Raw genomic sequence first — 18900 nt, 5'->3', positions numbered from 1 at the left:
CGCTTAGTATACTCAAATGCCGTTGGGCTTTTATTTTTATCGCATGATTCTCATTGCTCAGCATCCGAGGCGAAAATGCATAGTTAGAAAGGTGAATCAAAGATTGAAATTTTTATACAGAAATAGAGGTTGTCTTTCTCTATCATCAAGAAAATCCTTATGTACAGCTTTACTCCAATGTCATTTAGATTATGCATGTGCCAGCTGGTTTGAGGGTCTCACAAAGTGTTTGAAAAAGAAACTACAGATTTCACAAAACAAAATGATTCGTTTTATCTTAAATCTTAATCCAAGACATAATTTGTCATTCAGAGAATTTGATGCTTTGAAATTTTTGAATATTTCTCATAGGGTTAAGCAGCTCAGACTCAATCACATGTATAACATATTTCATGGGAAAGCTCCTCACTATCTAAACAATATGTTCACGAAAAATTCTGGTACATATAGAACACGTTCTAGCGAGTCAAACTTTGTGGTCCCTAGGATTGCTGGGGTAGAGTCCTCTTCGTTCTATTATATAGGGGTTAAAGACCAGAATGCCCTTCCTATTGACATCAAACTGGCCAACAATAAGTTCACCTTTAAAAGAATGGTCAAATTACACCTTCTGGAAGAAATGAAAAGACTCGAAGATGATGAATTCTTTTACTACTGAACTTCACTTTTTGTATTTTATATCTAACATGCATAATAATGAGCTATTTTCAATGTTACCTAGTATAATTTTACTATTACATGTACCTAAATGCTATTCATTACACTAGTCAATTAGTCATTGATGCATTGAGATTATTTAACCATGTATATTTTTTACATTTTTTTGTCGATATCCTATAATGGACCCCAATGGAAATAAGCCTGTTGGCTTTTTTGGGTTATCCAAGATAAAGGGCAGTATTTAATTTTGTTTTTTAAGTGAGCCAAGTGCTGGGACAATTTTAAAGTCCAATCTGTGACTGTAAATGCAAAATGTGATATTATTTATAGAATGTGTTATTTTATGTGATATTATGTCATGTCAGTTGTTATTCTTTGTCTAAAGTGCCTGTATCTGAATAAACATAATAATAATAATAATAATGCAAATGGCGACGTGTTTACATTCCGCTTAGCAACGGCAAGGGAAATAACTGCTCATGCACAGTCGCGTGCTTCTGGGGACCAGCATACTTACAACGTCCCAAAAGTATATGATCCGAATCTTCAATTACTGCCCGTGCAGAGATAGGAAACTTAATGATGACTATATATGTCAAAGGGTGTTGTGAAGGTAGTCGTTTGGGGTAAATTTCGGGTCACCTTTTACATTTTAATTGCAGTAAATAAAACTAACAAGGTTATTATTGGTTGTTGGGTATTATTGGGAAGTAGATTATCCGAGTGAATAGATCTATAAATCGATTTGGGTTTACCTTTGATAAAACGACTCTAACAGGAGTTTTATTTGGACCAACAATTTTGGGTATTGCGGGTCACTTCCGGTTATTTCGAGTCACTCCGTAAAAGTATATAAAATCAAAATAAAAGGCTTGTTGATATCGTTTTGTGACCAAAATTAGGTAGTATTGCTATAATTTATTTTCAATTTTGTCAGAGATGTATTTTTACTGGACAAATAGCTTACGTTTTAAGTTGATATGCACATGATGTAACATGTGTAATGTAGGGCTGATCAAGCAGACAGACCAAACAAAAAATCGCCTCCAATTTTTTTTAATGACGCCTCTCGTTATTTCACAGAAATTAATTGAAGTCATTTTATGTATTTAATTGAAACAATGACTAGATATCTCGCAATGTAACAATAGAAAGGTAATAATATTACTAAATACAACAGCTCTGTATTAAAAGATTGATTATATATTGTTTAACGTATCTTTCGTGAATCTTTCTCTCATATGCTAATATGGAGAGTCGGTATTAAAAGAAAAATTGACTAGGATGTAAAGGCCTATAAAACAAGAATATTCAAACTAAAGTGAAACAAAAATAGAACATTGTCTTATTTGGACTCATATAGGGATATATATCCCCACTCTCTCTTCTTACCGATAACATCATAGATTTATTCTATTTTAAAAGCAAAAACGTGAAACATCCCCAATTTTAGATTATGGAACATGTTACTATTTGGACATTATAAATACAAAACAGTCTCTCTCTCCCCCCCCCCCCCTCTCTCTCTCTCTCTAAAATGTTGTATATTTTCTTTAATGAATATGTTCTGCTTGGAAACACAAAAACAGAAACAAAGTATATCATAATTAGTATATAAAACTTTTATTCAAGAAATGGAACATATGGTCTATTATGGACATCTTCTAGAAAATTTGATTTTCTCAATATGCATGCAATACTTTTTGTTTCAGAAACAATCTAGATGGAACATAAAGTTTATATATCTTCAGTACTGATAGCGATAGTGTGAATTGTGATAGACACCAATTAACAACTTTTCAGGCATATTTTCAATATGCTGTTGAATAATGTTTATAGCCAACGCAGCATGGAGGTTTTGGAGTCATACTAAACATTGTATTTACAGGATATTCTTACGCCTCCCCCTTTTTCACCATAGGTGCCCACAAGGAATACCTTCTATATTGTGAAATTTGAGACCCCTCTTTTCATCAGTTATAACGTACATTTTAAAAGTGTTCTGGAACATTTTCTGGAATCCAAACTACATACATGTACGCGTTTCTATTTTCCCTCTTAGTTTTTCCCATTATTCTACAAATATATAATTCATATGTAGTATCATTTTTGTCCATAATCTACCTGTACCTTCATAGCTACATGTATATAGATTTAGAAACAATTTGTTTACCTTGTCATGACGTGTTTAATAAAATACCGGACATAGATGTATGTATCTTTCCAGTAATATTTCATATTTCAACTCTCAATCACTGTTTAATTTCTTTTAAATTGATTTAACTAAAAGTTGAAACTTTACAAGGTATTTCAAATACTTTTAGAAATTTTACAAGGCTTTATAAGGCTTGATAAAGATATATTGTGTAAGAAAAAGGCTGTTCAAAGTGGACCGTGGCAGCGGTAAGATGTATTTTGTTACGTCGAACAGCCAAATTTAATCATAATTAATAAATTTTACAGTCTTAAATTAATGATAACACATTTTCTAAAAATAAGAATGAAAACGTGTATTGTAAACACTAATATGCGGCACAGCAAAGACTCGACGAAGATGTACCTTTCAAAACGCACGTGATCCAAAATACACTAAATCGAAGGGGGGTAAGAAAGACGCTATTAACTCCAAAGATGTTATTGCAATTAGATATAGTAAAGTTGCATTTGAAAGTGTATAGAATTACCTTCCCAGCAGTATATACATGTATCGTTTCTTCAATCGTAACATTCACAACATCGATGAAAATAACAATGTCTCCGTTTTGGACAGGCAAAATTCTCCGATCGGGATAGCATGCCAATTAATCAACGTGTTGTGTTAATTATGCTGTTTATTTTGAGTATTTTACTTGTTAATTGTGTGAATATATAGAACATACCTACCTGGACGTGACTGTAACAATATTTTCTTTTTCTATCATGTTTAGTGCAAACTGTTACTGAATAAACCCAACGACTCCCAAAAATCGGGGAGACCCGAAATAGCCTAATGAACTGTATAGAGAAGTCGAAAGTCCCGCCCCAAATATAAGTAGTAAGGATCCACGACAAAATGCCGATATTTGACTTGCCTAGCGTTTGTGTGTGTTTGGGGAGGGGGGGGGGTCTGTTTTGATGCCATGGAAAATAAATGTATCTATCAGGTTCATATCATGAATATGTCCAAAGTAAAAGTTTTCAGTTTTATGCATTTTCAATTATACATTTCTGTAGGTAGGGAATTGTTAGAATTTATAAATATATTACTGGCAATGCGTCTTGGGCAACGAAGAAAGAAATTTAAAGGATACTGCAAAAAAGAAAAAGATTTTTGATATAATGCAGTAAATTAAGCTTTAACAATACACCAGACATATTGACTAGGATATCACCGGTGTCATTTCAGTGAGTGTTGCTTATGTTTCACTATTTGTTCTCGTTCTTCAGTTACAACAATGGACATGTGGACTGAAATGACGTTTACATCTTTCCAATTTCAGCTGTAGACACATTTATTAAAAACAGGAAACTTCTTGATATTAAAGAATGGCTACCATAGCAATAAATATAATAAATAAATTAATCTTATTTACACTTGGTCGAGATGAGTTTTCAATACTAACTTACCCTCGTACATCAAGTTGAATTACATGTATATAAAGCATATGTGCTTATTTGCAATCTGATGATTCGTCAGATTTACCTTAGTATTTACAGTTTTCAGGTAGAACCTCAACTTCTACGCCATTAATTGCCCCCCTCCCCCCTGTGTTTGCTGGGTTTTCTTTACAATAGAAATAAAACCTTGAATCTCTGGTGTAGCATACTCCTTAACTCGTTACTCTCTCTCTCTCTCTCTCTCTCTCTCTCTCTCAAATGAAACCATTTCAGCTCAATCGATTCACAAACACCAGAGTGACAGTCGAAAATAGTTCGCTATGATTACAGCGATCAAGAGATTTCATGATATGGGAAGCACATGCCAGGAATACACGTAACCCACCTATCGGTTCACAAACACCAGATATATTGCAGCGTGGCTGAAAATTGTGCACAGCTCGCGGCGCTTTAAGCTCTCATTCCAGAATTCTCATTTTTGGGGACGCATGTCAGAGGGTAACTTGTTATCTACATACAAAATTTCAGCCCAATAGGTCGGCAAACACCAGAGATAGAAGTGCTGACAGACAAATAGATCAAGTGAAACCTATGTACCCCCTTCCCCCATATAAGAGGGGGCACAATAAAATAACTTGTGTAATCTATCCTAAAAAGTCAATAAAATATTGACGGGCGACGATTTAGTACATCCCAAAATCGTCGCCTCTAGTGATAGTGCAATCTCTCCGGGCGACGATTTGGGATGGGGCGACGATTTACGGTGTAACTCTTCCCTTTCCAAAGACGAAAGCCTTCAGACTTATGTTTCAGCTTTAAACACATTTCATATTCCTGTCGATGGAACGAATGAATATGAATTGCCATACCTATACTGAATTCTAAAACTGCATGGTCATGAAAACCCTTCCAAACACAGGTACATTGCAGAATCCGGCAAATGTTCTACCAAGCCCCTATTTATACTCTTCAAGAAAATAGTAACTGCCGTGAAGAAGAAAACCCCTCAAATGTAATGTACCACAACATATGCTAGAAGTGGTGTAAATCAAATGTGGATTCTTAAAACTTCCAACGAATTTTCAGTAAATCACAAAACTTCTCACATCAGCAGCATCAAAACATGACTTTTCAACACTTTATACGATCATTCCTCACGATAGAATAAAGACCAGGCTTTTTGACATCATAGACAGCTTTAAAAATAAAAATAAAAACTAGAAGTGTCCTTTCGGGAATAATACCCCCGCGTGGCACACTACATAATGAATAAAACATATTTCCTCAGATCAAACCAGAAGTTGTTTAATCAAATGGTCATCCATCGTCGCAAACCACGGGTTATTATTTCATTCTTTTTCACAATTTTGAAATAGAATGAAACAATAACCCGTGGTTTGCGACGATGATGGCCATCTTACTTATTTCTCATCGTTCTGTAGGGAACATAGGGTCCGCACTGCTGTTCTCCATCGTGCTCTGTCTTGGGCTGTTCTCTTGGCTTCACCCCAGGTCATGTTGATTTTCCTGACCTCTGCCTGTAGAGTTCTTCTCCAGGTGGTGACTTGTGTGTGAGAGAGGAAAAAAAGGGGGGAGGGGGTATTCACATATACAGTAAAGTATCTATAATAAAGTTAAACAGAATGCGAAATGTATATCTATCTACAATGTGTTTTAAATAAAATTCAATTTGCAATAAAATTCCAAAATACTTTATGAAACTTATGATCTTGGAATTTTATCACGTGTTGTGTTAATTTACAGTAAATTAAAACCTGTGACCTAGATTGTTCTAGAGAGTTGATGTATAGTTATTGTGACACCCGTGACCTAGATTGTTCTAGACCTCATGCTATTTTTAGTAGAAAGATGACGTAATGGTGGCATCATTGTCTTTCAAGATTGTACTAGAAAATTCCTTCTTATTATAAATACACTGGAATTCAGCTCTCGTTAGACACTTTCTATACATTTAGATTTCTTTTTTATCATACTGAGAACTAGTATTTTGGAATTACTATTTTTGTGTGTGTAGATTCTGTTCGGATTTACTGTTCATCTGTTTTGTATTGTTCATAGAAGTTATGAGATTGATTACTGTTCGTTATCTTCACCTTTCATCAATTGTTTAATTGCCTTTTGTTAGTAAAGTCTGCTGCTGTATTACAAAGGGTAATTCTGACCCATAACACAAGTTTGTATTTTTTCATTATGAAACATTTACTTTCATTTCAAAGAAAAAAGTCAACAGTCCTATAAATCCACGCTGTCTTACAATTACTAAGTTGGTGTCTTGAAGATAAGATCCAATAGATTCTGGGAAAATAATTAAAGACGGGCCATATTAAAAATAACCTAAATGAAAAGTGAAGATAACGAACAGTGATCAATCTCATAAATCCTATAAGCAATGTAAAATAGATAGTTGGGCAAACACGGACCCCTGGACACACCAGAAGTGGGATCAGGTGCCTAGGAGTAAGCATCCCCTGTCAACCGGTCACACCGGCCGTGAGCTCTATATCCTGATCAGGTAAACGGAGTTATCCGTAGTCAAAACCAGTGTGGCATGAACGGCCTAACCATCGGTAGGAAACACGTCAGATAGCATTTGACCCAATGATAGGTTGTATTGACGAGCTAGATCGTTATATCGACCATAGAATTTGTGAAATGCTGACTTCAATCGAGAGTGTTGAAACTCCTGCACCATCAACTTGTTTGTCAGTAGCTTGCCTTGATTTAAAAACTGACCATATGCAGAACAGGCTCTTGCGTATCGAATCAGTTGAGGAATATAAACACCGTATGCAGGTGATAATGGAATATTGCTACATAAATATGGGAAGTTGATGATGGAGAAGCTGAAATCATCCCGTTTGTCATACAGTTGAGTTGTCAGTTTGCCATCAATGTCTACTTTCAATAAAATATTTAAGTATGAAGCAGAAGCGGACAACTCTGTAGTGTCGTCTTTATTTCGAGTTCACAGGGATTTATCGAATCGACATATGAATGAAAGTTATTATTGTTAATAGACAAAACGTCGTCGATATATCTAAATGTCGAATTGAAGGCCACAGCAAGAGATTTTTTCTTCTCCCGTATAAGTTTGTTTTTAAAAATAAATTCTGCTTCATGTGAATATAGAAACAGGTCAGCTAAAAAAGGAGCACAATTCGCGCCCATGGGAATTCCAACAGACTGTTGGAAGACCTGATCATCAATGACCACGAAGATATTGTGAATGAGGAACTCTAGCATATATTTTATTTCAATTCTCAGTTTACTGTATGAGCATTCACTCCAAATGCAAACTTTTTTTTTTAAATGTTGAAAATTAAGCCCCAGAATTTTTTTGCTTCATTCATTTAAAAAGTAATAGCTGTGTAATACAATTTAAGACTTGCAAATTTGTCGTAAGTTGTTTTGTAAAACGGGCCCTAGAGTACTTGTACGTGGAATCAGAGTGGTGTTTAACAAAGCAATTTTTGGATGACTGATCACTAGATATGAATTTTACGAAATCAGTAAAACCCAAGATACAAACATTAGATATTTGATACATGACTATACCACAACAAATTACAGATCGAGTTCGAATTGTGTTCCAGTCCAATGATATCTTGATGAGTTTGGCCCTTGAACTTAGAAAATTAACTCAAGTATTCATTATCCGCACTTTTTTTTATCATGTATACAGATTACTAGAAGTTACAGATCAAGTTTGAATTTTGTTCCGGTCCATTAATATTATGCTGAATTATGGCCCTTGGACTTGTAACCCAAATACTCAATGTCGTCATGCTTGCAGATATTCATATACTATTTGGTATAATGCTTTACCATGAGAAATTACAGATTAAATTCAAATTTTGTTTTGATCCATTCATGTTTTGCTGAGTTGTGGCCCATGGGCATAGAAAATAATTCAATATGAATCTGTCATAAATAGCTTTTATTTCATGGGGCCTGGTCATTCTTGTGCATATACTGTTGCCGTATGATTCACGCAGATTATTACGCAGACGACTTGACTTGAGGCCGGTAGGGGACAGGTATTGCTATGCAATATTTGCAGAATGCTTGTATAATATACATGTTAATACTTTCATTCTTCATCGGAGACCTCTCAAAATCTTTTTATGGGAAGGGAGATCCTTCCATGATATAAAAAGTTAATTCTTGAAGGATTTCCGTCTTTATTTGATTTGAATTCATTGTTCGTCTAATCTACAGTACCATGAGTCAGCATTAATAAAATATCAAAATACCACATGAATGTATCATTCAGCAACTCCTCTATTTCTACTAGTTCATCCATTTCGTTGTCAAATAGAAAATCTAATTCTTGTAGCTGGGGGAAAAATCATAAATTTCACTTCCCACAATAAAATTACCATAGTTAGTGAAACCATTAGCAGCTATATTTTAGAACTGAGCAAGAGGCACACATCAGATGAACTAACAGCAGATATTACTACATACATGTACAGTACTGGACTCTGGGGGGCTCCGAGAAGTTCTGGGGTAAATGGTGCAAAATCGTGTATTCTGAGCATTTCATGAGTTTCTTTCTCACTTTCATATTGTTTATTTTTCAAGACAAAACATTTATGTTACATATGTTCTGTGACGAATTGGGATCGGGCACGGGATGTATTATTATCTATAAATAGAGCTGATGTGATCCGGACTTTATCGTAGGACAATACGATATGACCCAAGGCATAACGAATGCCGGGTAGTATAAATACGGCTGTTTTGCGAGAGACAGTGTCATTCTGAAGTAGACGCTGGCAAGGAGTTATCGAAGGTACGGTGAATAAAGAAACTAACAGTATACGGTGTCTAGTATACTAGTAGGGAAGCTTTTAAAGGTGAGGACGTTCACCTGGTGTTTATTTTATTTTGTTTGATCAGTCCTTCGACAAAAGGGATCTGTCCGGTATAAGGACACATCTCCCGTACTCCCGGATCTGTCACATCCAGATCTATAGTCTCTTTATGATAAAGATAGGAAATCTTGCACATATCTGTATATATTGACTCGTATATTTCCTAATCATTTGTTTAAGATCAATATCAATAAATATAGGGACTCATCCAAATCTTCGAACCCTAACACGTTACAAAATTGGTGGCAGCTCAGAGGGATTTGGTTTGGGTCCTATTCGTGATTTTTTTTTTTATTCATCTGATTAGTTAATTTTTGTATGATAAAATGTCTGGGTTACGTGCCGATCTGTCTTACATAGATCATCAAATTGTTTGCCTATCTAGGGAGATAGATGAATCTCTTAGATCCTTAGGTCTCCGTCAACAGCTTGGGGATGTATCCGGTGTCTCTAGATCGAGACATGTGACAAGTACCCCGGATACAAGACATAATGCTGGGGATGCAATTAGTAGGGATATGTGCGGGAATGCTGATAGGAATATATCTAACGATTCCCCGCCAATAAGATTGCATCCTGCATACAACCGAGGTATGCATCCGGAAACGGATGGAAACCATGTTCAGGCTGGGTCAAAGCATAGAAACTTTGTTAAGCCTGCAACATATGACGGATCTAGCCAGTGGAATGACTATCTGTCTCATTTTGAATCAGTTAGTTTACTTAATGAGTGGACCGAGACAGAGAAGGGTCTATATTTAGCTTCCTCTCTTAGAGGCCTGGCACAAGGTGTACTTGGTAATCAGCCCAAGGGAGAAAGACAGAACTATGCAAAGTTGGTTAAAGCTTTGCAGGATAGATTTTCACCACTGAACCAGACAGAGCTGTATCGGACTCAGCTCAGAGAAAGAAAGCAAAGAGCTTCAGAGAGTCTACCAGAGATGGGGCAAGACATACGAAGGCTTGTAAACCTAGCCTATCCAACTGCACCGGACGACGTCCGAGAAATCTTAGCTATGGAACAGTTTTTAGATGGGCTTTACAATTCGGAGATGCGGCTTAAGGTTAAGCAGACTAGACCAAGCAGTCTTAATGAAGCTATACAGAGAGCAGTTGAATTAGAGGCTTATTATAAAGCTGAGAGCCGCCGCACAGAGAATATCAGAAGCATGGAGCAACAAGGTTCAGCTCAGGCATCAAAAATAGATAGGTTTATAGACACCATGGAGAAAAACATGCAATCCCTTCAACGGGAAATTAAAGATATAAAGCAGTGGAAATTCCATATGCAGAAGAAAGGGCAAGATCCTCGACATACAAAGGTAGAACAACATAAGTCAGAAAGAGACGCCAGCAGTATTAGAAAGTGTTTCAAATGTGGATCAGACAAGCACCTAAAAAGGGAGTGTCCGTTAGGCATGAATCCGTCTTATGGCAAGGATGAAACGGGTAAGGATACCAGCAGGAAATGGAAAGATGATAGGTCTCATAACAACGAACGGAAGGAAGAATTGCACTCAAGAATTGTATATGCTGTTAACGAGCCAGGTGCTTATGTTACTGCTAAAATCCATGGGATTGACACATACTTACTCGTTGACACCGGTGCCACGGTATCTTTACTCTCAAAGGTATGCTATGAAAACATACAAGGAAATGGGAATTACGAGTTAAAGAGTGTAGACAAAGATGTTTTGTCAGCAAATGGTTCCATCCTTCAGATATATGGTAAGGTATCCATCAACTTTGTATTGAATGGAATATCTCTGCATCATGAAATGATCGTTGCTGATGTTTCTGTAGATGGTATTCTTGGCTTAGATTTCCTTATCAAGCACGAGGCCATCATTAACCTTCGTACACGCAAGGTTGAAGTCTCGGGGATAGAACACCCTATACAATTGGAGGGTATGGCGCAGGAATACAAAGTGGCGTTGGTGCGTAGAATAATTATTCCGCCTAGATCCGAGGTCATGACCGAAGATACCATTTGCCCAGGACCAGATGGAGGATACCCAGTTAAGGTTGGTCTCATAGAGCCTTCTAATAAATTTCTGAAATCCGATTTTGGAATGTTGGCCAAAACCCTGGTTAGAAGGACACGATACCGCTCCGTATCATGAACATATCTGACACCAGTAAAGCCATTCAGTCAGGAACTGTTGTCGGGAAATTGTCTCCTATAGACGAGGTGGTATCTGTATCAAACCACAGTCAAGAAGCGGATGGGTCTGAGCCATTGTCAAATCATGTAAAAGAGCTTTTTGATAGAAGCACTGAGCATCTAGAACAAGAACAAATTGCCAAGGCAAGACGTTTGCTTGTCAAGTATTCGGATTTGTTTTCTGTATCTGATAAGGATGTAGGTCGTACCTCTTTGGTAAAACACAAGATCAACACGGGTAGTCATACACCCGTTAAACAGCCACCTAGACGACTCCCATTTCGAATGCAGGATGAAGTGAAAGAGCATGTATCAGACATGCTTCAAAGAGGAATTATTACACCTTCTCGGAGTCCATGGTCCTCGGCAATAGTGCTTGTTAAGAAGAAGGATGGGTCCACGAGATTTTGTGTGGACTATAGGCAGTTGAATAGTGTCACGACTAAAGACGCCTATCCCCTCCCTCGAATTGATGAGTCACTTAACCAGCTTAGAGGATCCCGATGGTTTAGTACTCTTGATCTTAATGCGGGATACTGGCAAGTGGAGTTGGATCCAGATGATAAGAACAAGACAGCTTTCGTGACACGTGAAGGGTTGTATGAATTCAATGTCATGCCGTTCGGGCTGTGCAATGCCCCGGCCACATTTGAACGGCTAATGGAAACAGTCTTGTCCGGTCTACAGTGGCAAGTTTGCCTTGTTTATTTGGATGATGTGATTGTATATGGGACAACGTTCGACGAAATGTTATGTAACCTGGAACTAGTCTTTGAAAAGCTTTACGCAGCTGGATTGAAGCTGAAAGCTAGGAAATGTGTGCTGTTTGGTAAAGAGGTCAGATATTTAGGTCATGTGATCTCAGAAAATGGCATCCAGACTGATCCTGAAAAGGTTGAAGTTGTAAAACGATGGCCAGAGCCAATAAGTAAAACTCAAGTTAGATCCTTCATAGGCTTTTGCAGCTACTATAGAAAATTTATAGCTCATTTTGCCAATATTGCACGACCGTTACATAAGCTTACCGAAGCAGCAACTCCATTTTCCTGGACAGAGGAATGTCAAACAGCATTCGACCTTTTGAAAGTAAAGTTAACATCTGCACCGATTCTTACTCATCCAGATTTTAGCAAACCATTCATTCTGGATACAGATGCAAGCCAGAATGCTATCGGAGCCGCCTTGTCTCAGATACAAGATGGACAGGAGAAAGTGATTGCATATGCCAGTAAAGTTCTAAGCAAATCTGAACGAAAGTACTGCGTGACCAGAAAGGAGCTACTAGCAGTAGTGACCTTCATCAAACACTTTAGGCCTTTCTTGTATGGACATAAATTTCTGGTCAGAACAGATCATAGTTCCCTTCGCTGGCTACTTAGGTTCAAAGATCCGGAAGGCCAGTTGGCTCGATGGCTGGAGGTCATAGCAGTTTATGATATGGAAATTGAGCATCGGGCTGGAAGACTACATGGGAATGCTGATGGGCTAAGCCGACTGCCATGTGGTCAATGTGGATACTTTGACAATTGGGAGCTCGAGAGCCAAGATGGAGATAAAGAGCATGCCAGGGTATTGCAGGGGAACGAGATAAACGAGGTCAATGACAGTTCTACAGACCTGGTAAAGGTCCAGAATGGATGTTCTGACATACGACTTGTAAAGTCTTGGAAAGAGGAGGACAAGAGACCAGAGTATAGTGAGATTACTGCTAAGAGTTACATGGTTAAATCCTTGTGGGCACAATGGAGTAAGTTAACACTGAAGGATAATGTATTGTGCCGCATGTGGGAATTAGAGGATAGCAACCTCGTGACATATCAGGTGATTATGCCCCTGTCCCAGAGAAGATTTATCTTAGAACAGGCCCATGATGCGAAGACCGGTGGACATCTGGGCGTGACAAAAACACTGAACAAGATAAGACAAAGTTATTACTGGCCTGGACTACAAAGCGATGTGAGAAGCTATGTCGGGGGTTGTGACATATGCGCAAGGAGAAAAGTCCCAACTAAAACAAAAAGGGCGCCGATGCAGCCACTTCAAGTTGGTTATCCGATGGAGAGAATAGCTTCTGATATATTAGGGGAATTTCCGGTGACAGAAAAAGGCAATCGCTATATTTTGATTGTAGCCGATTACTTCACCAAATGGACGGAAGCCTTTCCTATGCCTAATATGGAAGCCCAGACAGTTGCAAAGCTTATTACAGAAGAGGTCATCTGCAGATTTGGAACTCCTGGCTGCATTCACTCTGATCAAGGTCGCCAGTACGAGAGTCTCTTGTTCAGTGAAGTGTGTAAATACTTACAGATCAGAAAGACAAGAACCACACCGTACCATCCTCAATCTGATGGTATGGTGGAACGATTTAATAAGACGTTGGCGACTATGCTTAGTAGTTTTGTGAATGAAAATCAAAAGGACTGGGATGAATGCATACCGTACGTTATGATGGCATATAGAGCATCTCAGCACGAGTCCACAGGGTATACCCCAAATATGCTTATGATGGGCAGAGAAGCAGCCACACCATTGGACATAGCATATGATATGCCTTCGTCCTGGAAAGAAGTTCCAAGAAATGAATGGGTCTGGGTGCTTCTCGATCGAATGGAGCGTGCACATGCATTAGTGAGACAACATTCAGAAGGGGCAATTCTTCGTCAGAAACATTATCATGACATGAAAATGTCGTATGAACGATTCAAGAAAGGCGATGAAGTCTATGTATATTTTCCCCAAAGAAAGGCTGGATGCTCATCAAAACTAACCTCATTTTGGCGAGGTCCATTCCTGGTCTTGTCCATAGTCTCAGAAGTTCTGTATAAAGTAAACTGAGGTCGCAATGGGAAAGAACAAGTAGTTCATTGTGATCGAATGAAAGTCAGCAAACCTCAGGTATTGAGAGGAGAAGTTCTAGAACCCAATTACTCCTCTGAAAAGATGGATGAAAGGACTGATGTTGATCAAGTTCATGATGACCTCGAGTCAAGTTACAAAAATGTCGAAGTTACGGTTGAACTGGTTGGAGGTGGCAGAGAAAGACGAGATAGACGTCCTCCAATATGGTTGAAAGATTATATTCAAGACTAGTGCATATGACACATTAGTTTTGTAGATCAAACAATTCTTTCTATATTTCCTAGATGATCACAATGTACATATGCAAGAGGACAAGCGGTTTAAATAGATACTTAGCCTTCTAGACATTAGATTAAGTTCAATGAATTTCTTTATTTTTATTTTGTAGATTAGCTATGGCAAATACCAAGGTTACAGCTCGAAAGTCTAAAGAAATATGTTCTGTATGTTTTCATGAAGTCGACGGGAAGGAAATCTGGATCGAACATGTTATGAAGTGTACACGGAACTTGTTGGTGTGTGAGAAATGCCACGTGTCTTTCAAGAAGAAGGAATATTTCCTGAAACACATGAAGATGAAGCATCCTGATGTGGGTCCATCTGAAGAAACAGATAAAGACGCACCTAGTATCAGTACAATGCGAAAAGATTCCACAGATTATGATAGTGAATGGGATGAAGATCCAGAAATCCAGTTGGGAGATGATCCCGCAGAACGGAGCATCGAATCTCTTCCCAGCACTAGTGACCTGGTTGTTGGGCGTATGGTGAGGAAACGAACGGCACCTAGCCCTGTGCACACATCAAGAAAGGTGATGAACAGAACAGAAGTTCGATCTGTTTCAACAGGGGTGTCCATCGGAACTCAGACAGAAGGTCGTATGATGATACATCAGTACACCCAGACTGAAGGTACCAAGAAAAGGATGAAGGAGGTTACTATCACAAAGTATCTTGAAAATGGACGAAGCATAAAGAAAATCACCGAGAGTGAAGTGTGTTTTGACATATAAATTGTATATGACTTTAGTCCAAGAACACAGTAACAAAGAGTTACACATATGTACTGTTTTGAACTATTGTTAAGCATATAGGATTATGGATAAGGCATATCTATTTCACATCATGTTCATTTTTACATTACTCATCATTGGTCTACATTTTCATGTTTTCTTCTCATTAAATGTTTTTGTTGATGATACCCAAGTTTTCGTTTCATGCGCGGACGCATGTGAAATAGAGGCGTGGGTAATGTGACGAATTGGGATCGGGCACGGGATGTATTATTATCTATAAATAGAGCTGATGTGATCCGGACTTTATCGTAGGACAATACGATATGACCCAAGGCATAACGAATGCCGGGTAGTATAAATACGGCTGTTTTGCGAGAGACAGTGTCATTCTGAAGTAGACGCTGGCAAGGAGTTATCGAAGGTACGGTGAATAAAGAAACTAACAGTATACGGTGTCTAGTATACTAGTAGGGAAGCTTTTAAAGGTGGGGACGTTCACCTGGTGTTTATTTTATTTTGTTTGATCAGCCCTTCGACAAAAGGGATCTGTCCGGTATAAGGACACATCTCCCGTACTCCCGGATCTGTCACATCCAGATCTATAGTCTCTTTATGATAAAGATAGGAAATCTTACACATATCTGTATATATTGACTCGTACATTTTTTTTTATAAAGATAGGAAATCTTGCACATATCTGTATATATTGACTCGTATATTTCCTAATCATTTGTTTAAGATCAATATCAATAAGTATAGGGACTCATCCAAATCTTCGAACCCTAACACGTTACAGTTCTTTACGAATTCTGAAGTTGTTTTTGTTTTACCACAAGGTTACTACAGCAATTATAATCGATAAAAATATATGTACATGGATCATTGCAAAAGGTAGCTGCAGAACTGTAGCTCTCTCAGTCTCTGAAAAAAATATTGGAACAAATCAGAGAGCTACAGATCCACCCCTTATAAAAACCTTTGATTTGTTTGTGATGAAGAAATACAGACGTGCAACTTAGATTCAGAGGCAGTCATTTTTATTTTCTTCTTTTACCGTAGTGGCAAGCTAGAGCAATGCTCTTATCAATAACAAATGGACATATAACCTTGAATAGAAGCATCCTCATATTGTCAAATCATTATTTTCTTTCTTTTTCTCATCATCTGACCTTAAGGACATATGCGACGTTTTTTGATAACATATAATTTTTCGTGACATTTCACGTATAATTCACTCTGTCTCGTTTTCACAAAAAATCTAGGCTGTTTTAGAGTTAGCATATCTTCATATTTAGTTCCAAGTTGTTGCAAGTAGAAATGTAATGTCAGCTCTTACATATTACAGTACGTTGTAAGTAAGTAATAGACAATACTATATTTGGAACAATCGCTTATTGAACCCAGGTCTGAGGACCTTTGCATTACTATTTAAGTGATCTAACCACTGAGCTACTCAGGCCAAAATACAATGAATTGTAATATTACTACAATACAAAAGCTAAACCTATTTCAGAAACCATTCAAGAACTCTTTATATCGAGGAGATGAAAACAAAAATATTTTAGAGAAAATGTCAGAAACATCGCGTATGTCCTGAATTAAGCAGTAAACTTAGATTTAAAATAACTTAAAATTTAACAGTGTCAGTGGATCACGAATATTTGTTATTGGGGGATTTAAAGAGTGTTTGTGTGTAGCATCACTTATTCTCATGGAATGATGAGTAATCTAATTTACCAATAAATTGGCGATGACTTATTACACGACTTTGTTCTTAACATAAATCCATGTTAACAATCTAACACGAATCAATATAATATACCGTTTCAAGACATTTCTTGACATCAAGAATTCCAAGATCATGGCACTTTTGCACTCGGTTTGTGCAAGCATAAGGCTGATCATCTCCAAACTTTAGTTCCCAAGTAGGTGCAATACTGAAGAGAAAAACATAGATTGGCACTTAAAGTTCCAATTCCAATCACATTAATCCCAAATAAACTAACAGTGTAACACAACGACGACACACATGGTAACTTATACATTATATGTACACCATTAACAAAACAAGTGCCTACTGTTTCTGTTTTCAGTGTCTTCCCTTTTATCCTAGACTGCCATATAATATATTGTATGACTGCAAGAACATTATAGAGGGCGAAGCCCTCTCACGGCCCGAAGGGCCGTGAGAGCAGAGTTCTCCCTATAGGTAACACATATATACATGTTTAAAAGGAAAATATAGGAAAACAATGAAAAATTAAACCATACCTATGGAACTTGAAAATTTTGGTACTAATGGCGTCGATTCGAATACTATCGCGTGGACATGTATTTCTCCATTTTGAATCTCGTCTACCCTAATTCACGTCGTTCTGAGATGTTACATAAAATTCGTAAAAGCATGCAAATCTTATTTTCTTAATCATATATAATCACTCCACCATTAACGTCATGTTTGTTGTTGTGGTTCAAACGCTATGTTTGTAAATTTGCTAAATAACGACGCTGAATATGACGTCACAATGTACTGTTTACATCAATTGCGTTATATTTCCCGCGTTCAATATATAGGTGGATCAAATATCCAAAATTAGGATGCTTTGATACAGCTCCGTCCTCGTGCTAACTTCGGGTTGTTTTCGTTCTGTTTTGGATATAGATACTAATGCCAAAATTTGTTTGCTTCGCCCTCAAACACGGCCACGCCGTAAAACATATTACAATAAAGATATATGCCAGTTCTCTTGAAACACAATACAATATTTAATCATGCAGGAGCCTATATAAAGGCAAGTACATGTAGTATCATGGGTGTCCTGTCAACCCTTTCCCCTTTTCCTAGCAAGGTTATTTTTTCTATATTGATACAATAAATTAGTGTCCCTTCCCCTTTTCAGGCAGAAGGGAATTATGTAATAAAAGATGTTAATAGAGGGCAAAGCCCTCTCACGGCCCGAAGGGCCGTGAGATCGGAGCTCTCCCTATAGGTAACACGTATATACATGTTTAAAAGGAAAATATAGGAAAATAATGAAAAATTAAACCATACCTATGGAACTTGAAAATTTTGGTACCAATGGCGTCGATTCGAATATTAGCGCGTGGACATGTATTCCTCCATTTTGAATCTCGTCTACCCTAGTTCACGTCGTTCTGAGATGTTACATAAAATCCGTAAAAGCATGTAAATCTTATTTTCTTAATCATATATAATCACTCTACGTTTAACGCCATGTTTTTTGTTGTGGTTCAATCGCAATGTTTGTAAATTTGCTAAATAACGACGCTGAATATGACGTCACAATGTACTGTTTACATCAATTGCGTTATATTTCCCACGTTCAATATATAGGCGGATCAAATGTCCAAAATTAGGATGCTTTGATACAGCTTCGTCCGCGTGCTAACTTCGGGATGTTTTTGTCCTGTTTTGGATATAGATACTAATGCCAAAACTTTTTTGCTTCGCCCTCAAACACGGTCACGCCGTAAAACATATTACTCAAGGCTTACAAAGGATTGTATAAAGAAATAGAGTGCTAAAAGTTTCAGAAGTCATATTTTTACAATTGTTGGTTAAAGTTTAAACATCAATAATTGAATTTCACTTGTTAAACGCAATTTCATTGGTTCATTTCACTTTATTAACATTCTCTATAGAGGGCCGTGAGAGCGGAGCTCTCCCTATAGGAAACACGTA

At 37.5% G+C, this 18900-nt stretch overlaps 1 protein-coding gene across 1 annotated transcript in view; it reads right to left on the bottom strand.

Annotated features, from left to right (window-relative positions):
• Positions 1 to 18266, bottom strand: part of LOC125663732 (uncharacterized) — a 102305-nt gene extending 84039 nt beyond the window's left edge. Inside the window, exon 1 of the mRNA XM_056153080.1 lies at positions 18250 to 18266. The gene's annotated coding sequence lies outside the window, so the exon portion shown is untranslated. The remainder of the gene's footprint in view (positions 1 to 18249) is intronic.
• Between the last annotated feature and the right edge of the window lie 634 nt (positions 18267 to 18900).

This window comes from Ostrea edulis, chromosome 1 (genome assembly GCF_947568905.1).
Source record: "Ostrea edulis chromosome 1, xbOstEdul1.1, whole genome shotgun sequence".
NCBI classification, from domain to species: domain Eukaryota; kingdom Metazoa; phylum Mollusca; class Bivalvia; order Ostreida; family Ostreidae; genus Ostrea; species Ostrea edulis.
This window is presented reverse-complemented; position numbering and strand designations above follow the sequence as displayed.